At 29.5% G+C, this 17694-nt stretch overlaps 1 pseudogene across 1 annotated transcript in view; it reads right to left on the reverse strand.

Annotated features, from left to right (window-relative positions):
* Positions 1-2306: 2306 nt before the first annotated feature.
* Positions 2307-17694, reverse strand: part of LOC143255921 (protein transport protein Sec24C-like) — a 57498-nt pseudogene continuing 42110 nt past the window's right edge. Inside the window, exons 15-23 of the transcript XR_013030927.1 lie at positions 17199-17369; positions 14071-14167; positions 13256-13540; positions 10860-11054; positions 9222-9325; positions 6491-6578; positions 5104-5207; positions 4609-4698; positions 2307-3738 (exon numbers count right to left, since the gene is read on the reverse strand). The product of XR_013030927.1 is annotated as a protein transport protein Sec24C-like (transcript). The remainder of the gene's footprint in view (positions 3739-4608; positions 4699-5103; positions 5208-6490; positions 6579-9221; positions 9326-10859; positions 11055-13255; positions 13541-14070; positions 14168-17198; positions 17370-17694) is intronic.

Here is a 17694-nt window from a genome sequence, read left to right on the forward strand (position 1 = left end):
GTTGTAATTCTTCTATTTCAATATATTTTATAAAAGTGTTTTTTCTTATGTCCTGTGGTCTATAATAAGATTTTACAATTGTAAATAATATGCACTTGTATTTTTTCAATAGTTTTGAAATAAAACTGAAACGCAGTACACGGCAAAAGATACGAGAGCTACGCATTCAAATATTGTTATAAAATGTGAAACGAAATAACGAACAAAAAAAGATGACTTTGCAAATTAATTCGCTTCACTGTCTTAATGAATAACCAACCCACAATGCAGCCATAAAACAAGCCTTGCTCCATAATATCGCCAAAACTCTCGTCGACCGTATTATGTTACCTGTAAGAGATAAAAGACCGAAATTTGTTTACGTTTTCTTTTCCGCTGCACTTCTAAACTTTTTTTTTGTTTGTCTCTCTGTTGCACAGACACACACACTATCTTGTCATCTTCCTATACATACATATATATATATTTATTTATAGTAAAAAATCATAAGAGACCAGTAACGTTATCATGGGGCAAGTGAAAGGGATTTCAACCTCTGATGTTTAATTTTATTTTTAAATCGTTACATGTATCTTAAACCGAGTTGTGGACTCTTTCAGCAATGCAAGTCCCTAGACAGATATTTCGGTTGCCCTCCTTTAAATTTGGCCCTGAAAATTTGCACATCAGACCATAAGACTAGTCATCTGGCACTTGCTTTATATAAAGATTAATTCAGGATGCCATTGACATAACTTAATAGCAGATGTATATCATGTCATAGATAGTATTCTGAAAACCAGTGTGTTTTCTTATAGCAAAACCACATCAGGCTATCTGCTGAGCCTACTGAAGAGAATCGAACTCCTTATTTTAGTGTTGCAAGTCGGTAGACTTACTGCTGTACTAGTGGGGGGCTATTGTGAAAACATTTATTTTTTTAACTTTCCTGAATAGTGTATATTCCCAGTACTAGTGACTTATGGTGTAATATCTTCCAGTTTCCAAATATTCACATCTCTTCTAGTTTACATTACATACAAAAGTTTAACAAATTGATACGTGATGCATTATTTTTCATTTTTCAAACTGTGCCATATCAATCTTTTCACATCTTTCCCTTGCCATCATTGATCTATGCTCCTTATTACATTCTCCAGTTTCTTGAGAAATGCAACAGCTGAAGAATATGCTGTGGAATCAACTTGTGTATACATGACATGTCGCTTTTCTATATGAAGATACTTAATTATGTTCCATACTGTTGCCCAAGGAAAGGGGATGGCTTTTGACACTAACTTATGTTCATGGATTGCCACCTGTTATGCAGTGTTACTTTGCTTATCATTGTTGTAGTATGACTTGTTGCATAGCTCTTTCTGGGTGGTTCTGGAATCCAAGGTTGATCCACATTCCTTTGTTTCCTAAATGCCCCTAATAATGGATATTTCCAAACTTTGAAATTTTAAATTCCTGAGTGGAGCACATCTTTATGATCTTGTATTTATGAATATTTTGTGTTAGAAATGACTGTTACATACCCTTCAAAACCAATCACCTTTCAGTGGCATTACATTACCTATGAAATGTCAAACAATAAAAAACTGATGTTCTAATGCATTATATTCCACTTCAGCTTTACATCAGATGTGGCTGTCATGTGCCTGCCAATTTACATATTCAAAATCTCTTTAATATAAAGTACTCAACCATGTATATATGGCCTCACTCTTCTCAGCTATGTTTTTAAAATATCACTATTGATCTATTTTCAATATTACTTTCATTAATAGTTTTTGTCAGAATCTTTAATATACATTTATTTTCAATATTTATTATTATTATATATTTCATTATTGAGAATTTCTTTACTTTATGGTATATTGATTGGGATCTAAACTTTTTTTATTATTAGTATTAACTTTTGATCAAAGCAAGCTATCTGTATAAATCAGAACTAAAAATTCATTAAGTAATGAATATACCTGTAGCAAATTAATTAGGTACCAACATTGTTAGCAATATTTTGGCTTTAATCTAAATCATATCTGAAAAAGCTTAGCCAGCTGAGGGTTTTTATTCTTCCTGCTCATCCATCTAAGTAGAAGCCTACCCAAAATTCCATACCTGGCTACATCACTGTAAGTAAGAATGGTATATTAAGTCAGGTATATTCATTACTGGATGAATTTTTAGTTCTGATTTATACAAGTGGCTTGCTTTGATCTAAAGTTAATACTAATATTTTCAATACTTTGATTTTTACTCTCATCAGTCTATTACATCTTCTTGTATTTTTATATATGCTATCATTGATTACCATGAAATATTTTACACACCTTAATCTTTATTATAAACATACAGTTATTTTTGTATTCTTTTCAAATATCAATGCAAAAGTGAAGAACTTCACATAGTTACATCTTTACCATGGTTAATTCAAAATGCATTTTCTCTAACTTTTCTCAAAGCATGCCTTGATAACCTGAGATGTATAACCCACACCTTAACTCTTAACACTTAATCTATTGTTGCATTTTATCTCTAACCTACAATAACTTATACATCTCATGTTCTGACTTTATTATCATTGATATATGTGCACTATTTTGAATTTCTAAAAACACACCATCAATAACATATGGTACTATAATTAATACAGTTTATAATTATCAATTTTACTATATACAACATTTAAAAACATTTTCAACAACCTAGTCCTGGAATCATAACCATTAATATTAATTATTTTATTTTGTTATGAACATAGAGCTAATGAAACAGTAATTTTAATTCAGAGTCTGTCTTACAAGTCAAACTTTAGATCATACTGACTCTCTGACATTAGTGTGCATAATTTCCATATAACAACTTTACACATCATAGTCAGATAAATATATAAAATTAAATAAATGGGCCTTTAAAGAATGGTCTTTAGAAGTACCAGTTTCCAAAGATTTACAAATCAGCAAATGTACAGTACGTATTAACTCATAAAATGAAAGTGTAAAAGAAACTAGTCACTCTGATAATAAATCTCACCCTTTTTATAAATTGGTATAAAAATCAAGTACAAGTTAAGACAATACATGTATTAAGTTTATCCATAACACACTGAGAAATATGGTAGACAATACTTGTCATTAATAGTGAAAAACTTGTCCATGAGTTTTCTTCACAGGTAGTTTGCTGAAATGTCTCAACCAATATTAATATAACTCTACTGTTGAAAACCAAATCCAGCAAAAAATATATTATTTCCTTTCTCATAATAGAAATTGAAAACATTTAGAAGATAAAATTATCTAGCACAAATAGTGGTTGCTGAGATGAACAAATAAATCAACTGAAAAAGAAACAAGATAATTAAATGTTAACAGGTTTATGAAATATCAAATAATTTTCTACTTTGTTAGTTTTCCTTAAAATTTCTTAAAATAACATACTTATACACATAATATATTTTATATATATATATATATATAATGTATGTATAATATATTTATTTATGTATAAAAAATATCCAATCTACAAATGAAAGTATGAACAACAAATGTCTACAGCAATTCTTATCAAGGTAATAAATTCTGAATTATCAAGGTAATAAGTTCTCAATTATCAAGATAATAAATTCTGAATTTCTTTGTGTAATTGACAGAAGAATTGAACATAGGAAGCACTTCCACCACTTCCTTGGTCTTCCACCAAGTACCGTCGAAATATTAATTCCAATTTATCTCCTTGGCAAACAATCATCAGCTATTAGAGAAAACAAAATGCATAACTATATAAACCTGAATATTTTTTTACAATATGAGAGATAACTGTATAAAAATAATGTATCTATAGATGAACAATGACATACACTTCACAAGCAGAGCAAAAGCCAAAACCTTATTTCATTTCACCATAATTATATGTTTTTAAATAAATTAAATTCAAACAAAAGTTTTACACCTTCCAAATAATGCTAACTATGACTTGATTTTATATTTAACATTAAAGTTCAAGCAGTGTAAATTTAACAGAAACTTAAAACTGTGAGTAATGAGAAAGTAAATTGTTCTTCTAACTTACAGATGGTCTTAACAACACCTCTGCTTATCTATTAACAAACTCTTCAAAGTCACTCCAATGACTATCATTTCAGTTCGTTCAGAAAAGAAGTGAAGCATATTTTAAAGGTACATTGTCATATGCATGCTAGAATTTAGTATAAAAGTTACTAAATTTTTTGATTGATGAAAAAAATCATATTCTAGATGGTATAAAAATGAATATATAGCATACTAGTTCAATTACCTTAGGTAAAGCTAATCAGGATGTAACATCCAATCAGTTATGACTGATAGAAAATATACTTGCAAATTATAAAACAAGAGAGAAATTTAATGACTGAATTGCAGGTTTATCATTTGTAATTTCTATTACATGAGAGAAGCATCTTGTCCAACTGCAAATACTTTAAAATGTTTACCCATCATCCATCTCTCACTTAATGTAGAAAATCACATAACTGCTTGTATCATTGTCATCTCAACTCTCTTTAACATTTATCCAACTTAAAAAAAAAAAACTGATATTTTTAAATCATCATCTTTCTGTAAGTTAATATAGTAAATTGCATACCCTCATGCATCTCTGCCGTTCGTTTCTAATAGATTCAATGATATTGTGGATACGAAGAGACAGGGGTGTATTCAGCTGAGGTAAGAAAGTCTGAAAATACCATCAGATGAAGAACATTAGAATGATTTTAAACAACTTTGTACCTAATGATACAGTAAACATTAAGGTCTGTTAGTGAACCATTATCGATGATGTGATACTATAAATACATTTCTTAAAATGTAAAAAGTCAATAATAAATTCAGAATTTTATAGAATAATATTAATGATGTGATGATAGGCTTAAGATTAGAAATCATGAATGATCAGTAAAAAAGATATGAATGAAAATGTACATAACAAAACTGGAAGCAAAGTAATCAAACATTAGTATGTTGGCATGCATTATTTTTATAGTTGAGTTTTGAAAAACATGAACAAAAATAATTGCTAAAAATTAGTACTACAAATGGTGTCAGACAAATAAAGATTACAGATCTCAGACAGCCGTTTTACCTCAACTATTTTTATTCTATGTGAAGCCTCAACACCAAGCACATTCTGTAGCCAATCTGGACAAACTGCCATTCCTATCCACATAAACATGTGAATACCATTCTCTAAGAGAGAAAAAGAAAGGGTTCATGATTACTGTAAAGTTGAAAAGCAATTTAAAATTAAGTATAAAAACCTAAAATTACTGGCATATTTCTGAAATAGCTTTTATACACACACAAAAATATTATATAGCAAATATAAGTAATAATTATTTTTCAAGCTAAAATGTGGTTTATAAACCCACTTTGAGGTAATTATGAGACCTATAATATATATCATAAAGTAATTTCCTTCATATTATGATAATTTCCATGAGAAGATTTTAAAAGCTATTCAAAATATTATTTTTACTGAGACTCTCTTTCCATGCCTGTTTATGAACTAAACAGCTACAATACAATTTCATTAACACGACCAGTGCTTAATTTCTCTCAAAGCATATTGGACAGTTGACTGACTATAAGGTGGACCTTTTGAAAGAGCTCAGGTTATAGAGTTTCCATTTCATTCCTAATTTAGCAGTTTAGGACTATAAGGAAGGTAGCTTGATATCATCACCTACTGCCAACTCTTGGGCTACTCTTTTACCAATGAATAGGGGGATTGACTGTCACATTATAATGGCTCCACAACTGAAAGGGTGAGCATGTTTTGGCATTACAGGGATTCGAACCCGTGACCCTCAAATTACAAGTCTAGTGCCCTAACCACCTGGCCATGCCAGGCCTATTAAAGTTAGACCAATACTAAACATTTCTGGCTCAGATTCAGAAACTATATAGAAGTTGATCAAAGTTTAATGAAGCAAAGTACATCTTCAAGAAATGAATAGGGACAAAGTGTATTATTTAATGTTTTCATGCAACATACTTATATACTTTTCATTGAATTAAACCTATGCATTGTTGAACAATCTAGGAAACTGATGCAATAAAGGTTGTCTCATTCAGATAATTTTTGTTTTTTGATACAATCTTCACTTTATAAATAAATCCATAGTAATAATTATGTTTTAAATACAAAATATAAAAAAATTGTGCCCAAAGTGTAAAGGATAATTTGGAAGAACAAATAACTCATGGCTTTGAATTTCTGAAATAAAGCTTTTCAGGAAAAAAAACACAAAAATTTTGGTGACAAGTTCATTGAAATTATTTAAACTACCAATATCAATGGAAAGATTTAAACTTAATTCATACAACTAGTTATAAATGTTTTTCAGATTAAAAGAAGCTTACTTCTGGTGTCTAATCAACATGTACCTAAGGTCAGTAATAAGGAAGATGTATCAGTCAAACCTGTTTTACTTTGTAGTAACTGTATTTATGAATTTTAGTACACTCACCAAGTAGATAAGCACCATTTTCTCGAATATTTCCAATGGAACACCTCATGGGTCTAGGGAAATCTGTAGAGTTTGGATCAAGATCATGCTAGAAACAAAAAGCATAACTATTCCCTTTATTTTTTTAAAATAATGTGCACCAGAATTCTTAATTTTTTTTTAATGAACTGTGAATAAAATTCAAATAATTTTGTTAAAAATAAAAATAACCAACTAAAAACAACAAGTCACCTTATGTAGAAGAAGATTCATCAAATAAATAGTCTACAATATGCTTTTAAATGTTAAGTTGCTTTTTATAAATAAAGTTTAAGGTTATGGATACTCTTCTTTATTTTATACACAGAACAAGGATGTTATTAAGGAAACTACTTGAAAATTAATAACAACACAATTAATGTTTTACGAAAGTTTACTGAACTGCTGACTCTTGTGCACTGTTATTATAAATAAAAATTTTTATTGACGATCAAGTCAAAATCAATACTTTAAGTGTTGAATTAATCATGTTGCCTAGCACATTTATAATATTTTCTACTGCTTGTGGGAAATTAAGTAAAAAAATGTATCTGATAAGTAATCAAATACATTGACTATTTTTCTCCAGAGATACCATACTATGAATATTGACAAATCTCATATAAAACAAATTTTACAATCTTAAAAATTTAAGAAATACAGCAAAGGATATAAAACATACATAATAATGGACAAAAATATTTTAGCAGAGAAAATAAAGAAAAATACACAATACAGTATATGCTCCTGTTTCACTTCTCCTATTATCCTATTTTCAGCAGTTTTGTATATTCACTTTTATTTAAATTGACAAACAAATTTACAGTGAAGTACTATCTAGTTTCCCAAAGAACACTATTAATTTAATAAAAATATCAAGTAAATATATTATGTCAAATATTCATAATTCAGATACTGAAAAAATAACACATGTAAACCAATAATTTAACAAATAAAATAGTAACATCCAAGTAATATTTCTTCAGTTTATCCATCCTTATAAATCTTTGGAAGAAAGTACACATATGCTGACTTTGTTTGTATTTTCTAATAAAATTCACCCCCTTCTCTTCCTCTATCTGTGTGAATAAAGTGTTGATCAACCATTTTTTTATTTTATTATATATCACTGTGTTAATCATGTTCTTTTTGAAGGTTAGTAATAACATATCATTAGTCTCATAATAAAGAAAGTTAATTTACAAAGATAACAACACTTAGGAAAACTTGTCACTTAAGTAATATTTTGAGCAGCCTCTGCTTAAAATTCTCACCAATTGAAGGTAAGTGAAATTAAACTTGTTTTTAGTCCTGTGTCTCTCAAAAACAATTTAAAAATTATTACATAATGACTGTTTGTTTTGGATTTTTGAGCAAAGCTACACAAGGGTTATCTGCACTAACTATTCCTAATTTAGCAGTATAAGACTAGAGGGTAGGTAGCTAGACATCACCACCCACTGCCAAATCTTGAGCTGCTCTTTTACCAGTGAATAGTGGGATTGATAGTAATATTATAATGCCTCCACAACTGAAAGGGTGAGCATGTTTGGTGTGACAGGGATTCAAATTTGTATCCCTCAGATGATAAGTCAAGTCCCTTAACCACCTGGCCATGCTGGGGCCACACATAAAGATATACATTAGACCAAAAGTAAGTTGACAAAATGTAATATTTTATATAGATTCTCTCATTGTTTCTTATTTAATAAATCTGAAAATATTAATTATTTCTGAATGTTGACTGCTAACTTGTAAACTTATGAAGACTTTAAAAACTTCAGAGTGTAGAGTAAGTTCTGAGAAGTAATATAATCTGTCAACTTTGTTTAGTTAAAGTGAAAAGCTTTTAAATGTTTTCACTTTCCTTATTTTATTCAATGACAGTTCTCGTAAAGTTGGTGATTGTTCTTCAAATGAACATAATGAATTTTGATATTTTAAGTGATTCTGTTTTTATTGCTATCATGGTAACTTTTAAATTTTTTTTCATGTTGAATCTGTGAAAAACATAGTTCTTCTAGCATTCAATAGTGTAGTTAGTACTAAACAAACTGAATAAAGAGGAACAAAGATTTACGTTTATAGTAATTAGAAATACAAATTACGTAGAACATGCTCTGTGTTATCAGAAACATATTTCCAGTGGAAATACTGCAGAAAATGACTTATGAGTTTAAAAAGATTAAAATACTTTAAAACTACATTTTTCAGTTACAATGAAACATAAGCATATATAATACTGTGTGATTTAATATATTCCCAATTATGGTGACCTTACATGACATTTACAATTCTTTACCAAAATGATCATGCCTCCCAACACCAAGTCATATTTGAAAACTTTAACAAACCATTAAAAAAGCTGAATGGTGTTATCATTATAAATGGACTATTTATAACCCTTCTGATATGGTAGTTTACTTTTATATCTAATTCACAAACACTGAAAATTTTACATTAAAATTATAAAACATAAAGCCTCTGATGAGAAAAGGGATATTTCACAGTACTTACTATCACATTGTAATGTTCTTTAATTGTATTGAAGATACTTTATGATAATACTAACATACAATAATAGCATGTGGTGTTACCTTGTGGTTAAAGTAGCACATGATAATAGAATGTGAATACACTTTATGATTAAACTGGCACATGATAAAGATTACACTCTGTAGCAGCTTGTAATTGTGATTCTGTGAATACTTACAATAGGTATTAACCGAGGGTAAAAATAACTTGCACTGCAAGGCACATTCATACAAGCAACTGCTTGCATTTCAAAGCTACGATCATCTGTAGATATATTAGGCCCTGAAAAAAAAAAGTGTTCATCTGTAAGAAAAAAGTGCATTAACATGTAAAAACTATAGAAATGTACACTTGAGATAAAACCATGTTAAAATGCCCATCCTAGTACAACACCCCTTTGCATTTCACGTAGTTAGATCACGATTAATATACTGACTTTCAAATATATTTACTTTGCAATAATCACTTTTGTTGACTGTATGGTAAATCCAAACACAGTGAACAATAAAATTTCTGTACTATGTCAGCTTTATGTAGAGCAGAAGGACATATGATAAAAGTACAAGACTGTTTTGGAAGTACTTTTCTGAATTCACTTATTCTAGTAAATATTCATATCATGACCAACAGATTAAAACGTTTACATCAGTATATAAAACATTAAGTTATTGTCTAAAGTTAATGAGAGAGACTTTCACTCTCCCTACAGATTATATAATTTTGTCACAGTCTTTTACAGCACCCAGGGAATATCTGATACTAATGCTTTAGCCACAACATGTTTAATATCTAAATGTTCTTTAACATCAAAGGTTCTGGTCTTGTTGTGAATCTTGTGCTACTTTCAGGGATTATCTAATATCAATCAAGTTTGTCATGAAATATCCCAGTCATGTAAATATCTATATGAAACTGTCCAAAATTATCTGAAAGGATGTTTTACAGTCATGACATTCAAAGAGGATTTAACTCTGGTGGTTTTGTATAACACCTATGGAATGTTTAAGTATGGTTGGTATCTGGAGTTACATCGAGGTAGCAATCTCTAAAAATGTTAGTTTACTGGATTACTGTAATTTCACAGAATGAATACCCAATATAATTAGGAGTCTCTTTTATATTAATATCCAATGTTGGCAGTTTGGTTTAATAACATCTAGGAAAAGTCTGATATTTGTCAGAAAGTAACAATAATATCAGTAAGACTAAGGTATAACTTAAAACACTGCCCATATAGAATAGTTCATTGTCATAAGCTAGTTTGCCCTCATAACACCCACAAAATACATAGTACTAGCAGGACTAAGACCCAGTATCAAAGGATTGACCAAAAACAGTGGTTTATTGTAATAAGGTAGCTTGCCATCACAATACCCAAGAAATGCATGTGAATCTATTGTGACACCTGTAAATGGTCTTGTGCCATCAGCAGATTGCTTTTGTAAAACTAAAAGAATGTATAATATAGTGAAGAGCCTTACATAATCACAAGGAAGTTGTCTAATAACTATACTTAGTATTACAATACCCAAAAATATTCATCATTCTAGTAGTCTATAATATTCTTCTTGAAACACCTAAGTGGGAAGAGCACAACAGAAATGTTTACTGTGTTCGTCTTAGCTAACAAAAGTCATTGTTTTTACAAAAGTATTCTACTGAAGTTATTCTGGTTGCTGGATTAGTACAAACAAACCCCAATATTAATTATATAATCTTGGCATTCATGACTTCAATAATTTTATTTAGGTATTTCTTTCTCATTTTACTTTTTACAAATTTAATAATTTAAAAAAGGATAGAAGTACAGCAATACCTCCTGATAAAGCATCACTTTTAATTAAGCAGTTGATATAAAGTGGTAGCAACTTCATACACTCTGGCAGGATAAACTGGCTAGATGAACAATAATTGCCACAGCTTTTTTTATAGGTAGCCAACATTTGTGCACTTCTATTGATGAAATAGTCTTTAATATAATGAGGAGTTTGTTCCATCACCATTCGTAGACCTAGAGGTTCACAGAAATGTGAAAGTTTTTCTGAGGAGCTCAATAAATATATCTTATTAACACTTAATAGCTCTATATTTTTCAACGTCTTGATCTGATAAATCTTCAATCCTAAATATCATTCTCAACTGACATTTAACAGCCATATTTGTGAACCTCTTAACCCTATCAAGACCAGTAAGCTGATGTCAAGAGTACACCTGCATATAAATATTCAAAATTTAAATAAAAATAATAGCTAACTCTCTTTCAACAACTTTCAACAAATAATTTAAAACCTGCATTTTGGCACTCTGTACATTTAATTAGTACTAATCATAACTGTTTCAAGTGTCATTTCTGCACAGTTTTGAGGAATACAACTTGTAAACAATGCATTTACTGATTTTTGTAGCTTTTCTCCCCATCCCAAAGTACAGGTTTATCTTTGTTAAGAAATTATCATCCCTTGGAAACAAGTCATGTCTTGTTTTTTGAGGAGATTTCCTAGTTTGTAAGTAATTTTTATTACTACAGCCTATTGTGGTTAATCCTATTACAGTGCCACAGTATGTGGTCTGAACAATTACTAATCTAGCTAAGAACTGAAAACTGTAGAACCAATGGCTAAATACCATTGGAGAGAGCAGATTAGAAACAAGGTGAAAGTAAAGTAAATACACAAATTAATCTTAGTGGTAATTTAAATTACTTAGAAATGAAATAAAAAAACTGTAATTTTGTTTTGCAGTTTCTTTAAATATTCTTTTCATTCTAGAAATGTTTTTTGTTAAATTACTGTTAAAAGCTACAGAAACCATCTCCTATAATAAGACATCAGGTAATTTCAATTACATCTAGCAAGTACAGTAGGTGATGGCAAAATACTCTGATAACTGAAATCCTTATTTATAGAACATTATTGTTAAATTTATTATTCAAACAACACACATACTGAAAAGAAATTATATTTATTATATATCAATCAATCTTGACAGTGAATATTGTTAGCAGAAATCACAATACCTAACCTATCAAATTTTTGGAAGATAGAATTCTAGATTACCAATAAATTCTTAACTGTTTTTGCTGTTTTTTTTATTATTATTATTTATAGTCAAAAGTGGTTACTAACTGCAGTAAGCAAAACAAGGTAGCAAAATATATGTTATAAGTCAAATTGAAATTAAATGAATATATTGATTGGAACTTGCTATTTTACAATAAAAAAATGAAATTCTAAAAAGAAAGGAAGCATTTTCAATGTGTTTTTCTTCAAAACAGTCTCAAAATGTTTGAAATTTCAGAACCTAAAAATGATTGAAGTACTAGATTATATTCTATGAATTTTTTAAAAGCTGAAACTAGATACCAGCAAGTTAGTAGAAAATTACATTACATAGTTAAGTATTTCTACAATGAAAAGAATAAATCACAGGATTTCAGTGACAGTCACCTAGTGGAAAGGGTTATTCTGACAATACTTATTAACTCATTTCTGAAACTTAATAAGTTTCAATAAAGCCAATAAGTTTGTGCTTTTATCTGTTTTAACATAAAAGTTTCTTATTTTAAAGATTAAACTTTAAGGAAGTTGGTGACATTGAAATAAAGCAAAGAATTTTGAGTAATTTTCTCTTTCATAAAGGCAAGTAACTAGAGTTCAAAAATTAACTTCTGTGGTGAGTAAAGAGATTTATTACATACAAACACTATTTAGAAATAATTTAAACAAAGATAATGAAGACTGTAATTTTACTTATTTGAGCCCCTCAAAAATACTCCATATAAATATTTTTGATATTAGATCAGAAATGGGGATGATGTAAAAAAATGTATATATACTTATTATATGATATTTCTAAGACTCTCCATATATGTATAATTAAAATAAATCACAGATGTATAAGAAATTCAATAAAAGAAATATAAAATTTAGCAAATTTGATTAAGTAACAACAAATGTTATTAGGACTGCTCAAAATTACTTTTGTATTGAAGAAGTAAAAATATATCAGTTATACTTGATTATACTTTTATGGTTTATTTATTCATACATATGAAACTGAATCTGTTTTACAGCCAAAATTTAGTCTGAAAACACCTTCCAGTAATAAAACTTATTAAAAACATAAAGAACCATTACTTGCACTCAAAAAATGTAATATCAAAAAGCCAAATTTTAAGTTTTAAATGCATGTGCATAGTTAAATTATCAATACCTTGTTTAGAAAAGAAGTTAATGATGGTATCAAGTTCACAATTCTTGTACAGCACCGCCATCTGGTTACACGTGTCGAGTGAAAGATTGTGTACACGAAGTCTACGTTGGCCTCCACTGCTAGTATACAACACTGCAACCTGGATGTAGGTTCCATCTTCTTCAGACAGTTTATCATCATATTTTATTTCTACAGTGACTGCTTTATCTTCATCAATGGCTGCTAATTCAACATCAGTTGTATTGGACATGTAGTAATGTCCATAAAAATCAGTAGGTCTAATGCCTAAGAAAAAAGAGTACATTTGTAACATACAACATTAAAAAACATAGAGTACCAGTTAATTGAATGTTTCAACTGTATCCTTTACTGTCTAGATAAAATATTACATGTAGTGTTATATTCACTGACAAATTCATGAACTGACATCTAATTTGCACCATATTCAAAGTTTTAATTAAGAAGGCTAAACTGTCTGAAATACCAAGATCAAATAAAAGACCAAATTCATTTTCTGCTTTCCACTTTAGAATTGAAACCTTAGCTATTTTATGCTAATATTTCAAACTTTCTTGCCCATAATCTATGTACTTGCATCCTGCTACAGTGATAGTGTTAGGTTAAAAAAAATGTATGTATGAACAGAAATGATTTAAACAAAGATGTGTTTTATTTATTTAATGTTTTTCAGAAATGTTCTATATAAGCGAACAGTTTACACTGTCAGCAATTTAGATGTAAAAGGAATAAGATTATTGTATGATAAACATTTTATAATGGCCATATGAAATACAGAAGATGGCATAATAATCTACCTGTACTTGTTCTAACTCTCATGATCACATCAAATGCAACAGTCTTCTTTACAGAATGTTTTAACTCTTCTAAAAACCTCCTGCCATCTACTTCAGGCTGTTGAAATAAAAAAGTTTTACTTTCAATATTTTTACTATATAAAACAGTAATGTGCAAGTATACAGACCACCTAAAAAAAAGGAATACCTTTATAAAAGGATACAAATGGTCTGAAATAAGTTAATACTCCTACGAAAAGACGTTTCTAGTCCTGATTTCTCTAAGCCCGTTCCCCTGGCTGTGGTTTCGCTAGATAGTAGATAGGGACAGTGGGAATCTCGTTAATCCATTCATTAATAGATTTAAATGGCAATTTCATTTAAATACAAAATTATTAGCCTAATATTAATAACCTTTCAAGTTGCTCTGGGGCCTATTAGGCCCCACTTTTCGTAGGAGTGTTAAATCCAAGTATGCTAGGTGAAGCCAGAGGGAGTATGTTGCCCCAGAAAATGTTTAAAATTGGAAACTTTCTGGTGCACTATCTTGATGTCTTCTTTTGTTACATATTTGATGCCCTTAAACCTTCCAGTAAAGAACTAATACTTTTTTAGTTATTTGATAATTTTGTACATTTTTTAGTAATTTCGTGTATCAAAATTCTAGAATGACCCCATAAAGCAGAGGTTATAAGTTTGTCTCATATCAAGGAAAAAAATATTTTCCTAATAAATCAATCTTTTTAATGAATTCTACCTGTTTTGACTTCAATACCTGTGGTTTACCTACTCCCAACAACAAATATAATTTCTAATTTTTTTATTCAGTCAGTCCTACTAACTGATCAACTCCTCTAACTCTTTATTTATTACACCACTCAAATTTTATTGCCTATTTTAAATTTATTTTATTTTTAAACAGAACTAGCATACAATGTCAATGAACTTTTCATGCATAAAATCCATACTATAAAAAATCATTTTAAAAGATCATTAACTTATTAATTATATTCTGGTAAAACAAACAATTAAGTATAAACTTTCTCCTTGAATTATTGTAAATCTTTTAAACAAAACTGAATGACATCAGAAAGTTAGAAATCCAATGTGTAACTGAAAACTCTCAACCCTACTTGTAAGAACAGTAAACTTTCACACTAAATTCAAAAAGCTATTACTACAGAACTTAAGAAGATGAACAACTGTTCACAGCATATGTCCATTACTTTACAAGTAAAATGAAGGTAGAAGTCATTCTCCTAAATCATTAAATGGACAGTAGATATGTAAGAAAAAGGGCTTTCAACCTAAACTGTAAAAATTTAACTTTTTTATATATTAATTTGAAGAATGTCAATGAAATAAATAGTTATTGTTGATGATAGAATTTTGCTAAAGAAGTTCTAGTGCTAGAAAGAAAACTACTAATCAAAAACTACTACTCTTGTAATACACTCACTGCTCCAAAGTAAGTAGCAGAAGAACATTTTCTTGTGTGTGATAATGGGGCATAAACAATGGATATAAGGACTGCAACCCCAATCACTCACCCCAATAAAAAGTAATTTCAACTTGAATGAGACATAAAAGCTTCTTACAGCTTATCTTACAGTTTATCAGTGATTAAAAACATTTTTTCTGTAATATAACTTTAGAGTGCTAAGTCTATTATTTGAAAATCACTATTTTATTCTTTTGCTGCATTGTAAATTACTTTAGCTTTACTATAGTTTCACCTTTTCATAACTAAGTATCTTGAAAGCATAGTTAAACAGTTTCCACGTACATTTGTCAGCTAAACATGGTATATGACCAACCTACCAACTCAACAGCATCAAATTCTATTTAAAAAATCCTGATACAAATTTAACACACTCAAATTAATTTGTTTGGAAATCTCAAACCACCAAAGCGGAGCAGGCAATTAAGCAATTAAACTCATGTAACAGTGGCAAAGATGTCAAATTGAGTTATACAAAATACATGCCTTCAATGTTCCCATTGTACACTTAGCTATAGACATATTATGATATACAAAGGAAGTACCCCAAGAGAACTTAACTGAAAAAAAGAGTACAACAGCTCGCATTTTAAGCACAAAACAACCATATCTGCAGCAACACTGGACTAGTGGCCAGATACACCAAGGAGATACCAACAGTCAACAAAGGTTATTCAACATAACAAATTCACTCTGTTGATTTCTAGAGTTTCATATGTCAGTGTTTAAAATCTTAGAAATCTGTGCTAAACAAGATATCAACTTGAATTATTTTTACATTTATATTTACATTTTCTTGACTTTGTACATAAACTTGAAGAACTCTTAATTAATGAAAATTTCACTCAACAAAGCACTGCTGAAAAATCTGGATTGCATACAGAAATTCACTATAATAACTGATGAATAGTAAAATACTTTGAAATATTTTTTTCACAAGTTGTGATGAAAATAATTTCCCACTATTTCTCCTATAAAATATCTTGAGTTTCCAACATTGATTATGTGAACTATAGCAGATGCTAATACAGAACAATTAACTATTAAAACCATATTATAGAAACTTCCATTCAAATAAAATGTTCAACACTAAAACACAATCAAATATGAGAATTTGAAAAGTTACTGGCCAAGTCCACCAGTTTCTTTGCAATAAGTGTAATTTTGTGGCAGTGTTCAATTGATGATTGTGTGTTCACTTGGCAATGGGGTGGAATTTTGGACGATGTGATGCAGTTCAACCTTAGGTTATTTTGAGGTGATGCTGTGTTGACTTACATGAAAGTGTAAATGTAAAATGCACATGCACAATGTGTGAAAGTGGAAAGATTTGCAGACGTTGGTTAAAATATGACTTACATGTTATGTGAAAAGTATGACCACATTTATAATGTTAATTTTAAATGCAAAATAAAAACAGTAACATATGCACATAAACTTAGATATCAAATAGAAATATTTCAACAATGTACTCCTGCACTGAGAAATAGATGTGAAGAAAAAAAGTCTTCTAGCTTTCACGAATATCAACTGTAATTTAACAAATATGTACAAAATTAGTGATGGTGAAGCCTACAAATAAGTAAGTTAATGAAGATTTGACTACTGTATTATCTGGTAGTCAAAACACAGCTAAACAATATCTTACCTGGAAGTAAGAATATTTGTGGACCTGCCCTCCATTCAGACGACAGATCTCACCTATGGTTGCTATGTCAATATAAGCACTGGGGAAAAGAAAAAGATCCACACAACACCCAGCAGTAACACATTCCTGGGCTAAGTTGTTGTAAAAGTTGGACTGTGGAATCAAGATAGTCTGTGAAGTAACAGGTTTTGAATATTAAATTCATGTCATTACTAGAGCATATATTAAAAAATTAGGAAAGTGTCACATTAAATTTTAACTGAAGACATATATTTTAGTGAAAACAAATACATTTGGATAAAGTAAACAAAACCACAAGAAAGGACTGTGTTGAAATCAGCAAATTCAAACCTCTGACTAATTATATTAGTTTGTTATAACTTGAAAAACAAGCCAAAATAAAAATAAATTAAACAAGAAATGCTGCACCAATTGAAAAGATCCCAGGATACAAACTATAATGTGGGATTATTTTTGTGATACTATTCATATGTGA

This window comes from Tachypleus tridentatus, chromosome 7 (assembly GCF_004210375.1).
Source record: "Tachypleus tridentatus isolate NWPU-2018 chromosome 7, ASM421037v1, whole genome shotgun sequence".
Lineage (NCBI taxonomy): Eukaryota > Metazoa > Arthropoda > Merostomata > Xiphosura > Limulidae > Tachypleus > Tachypleus tridentatus.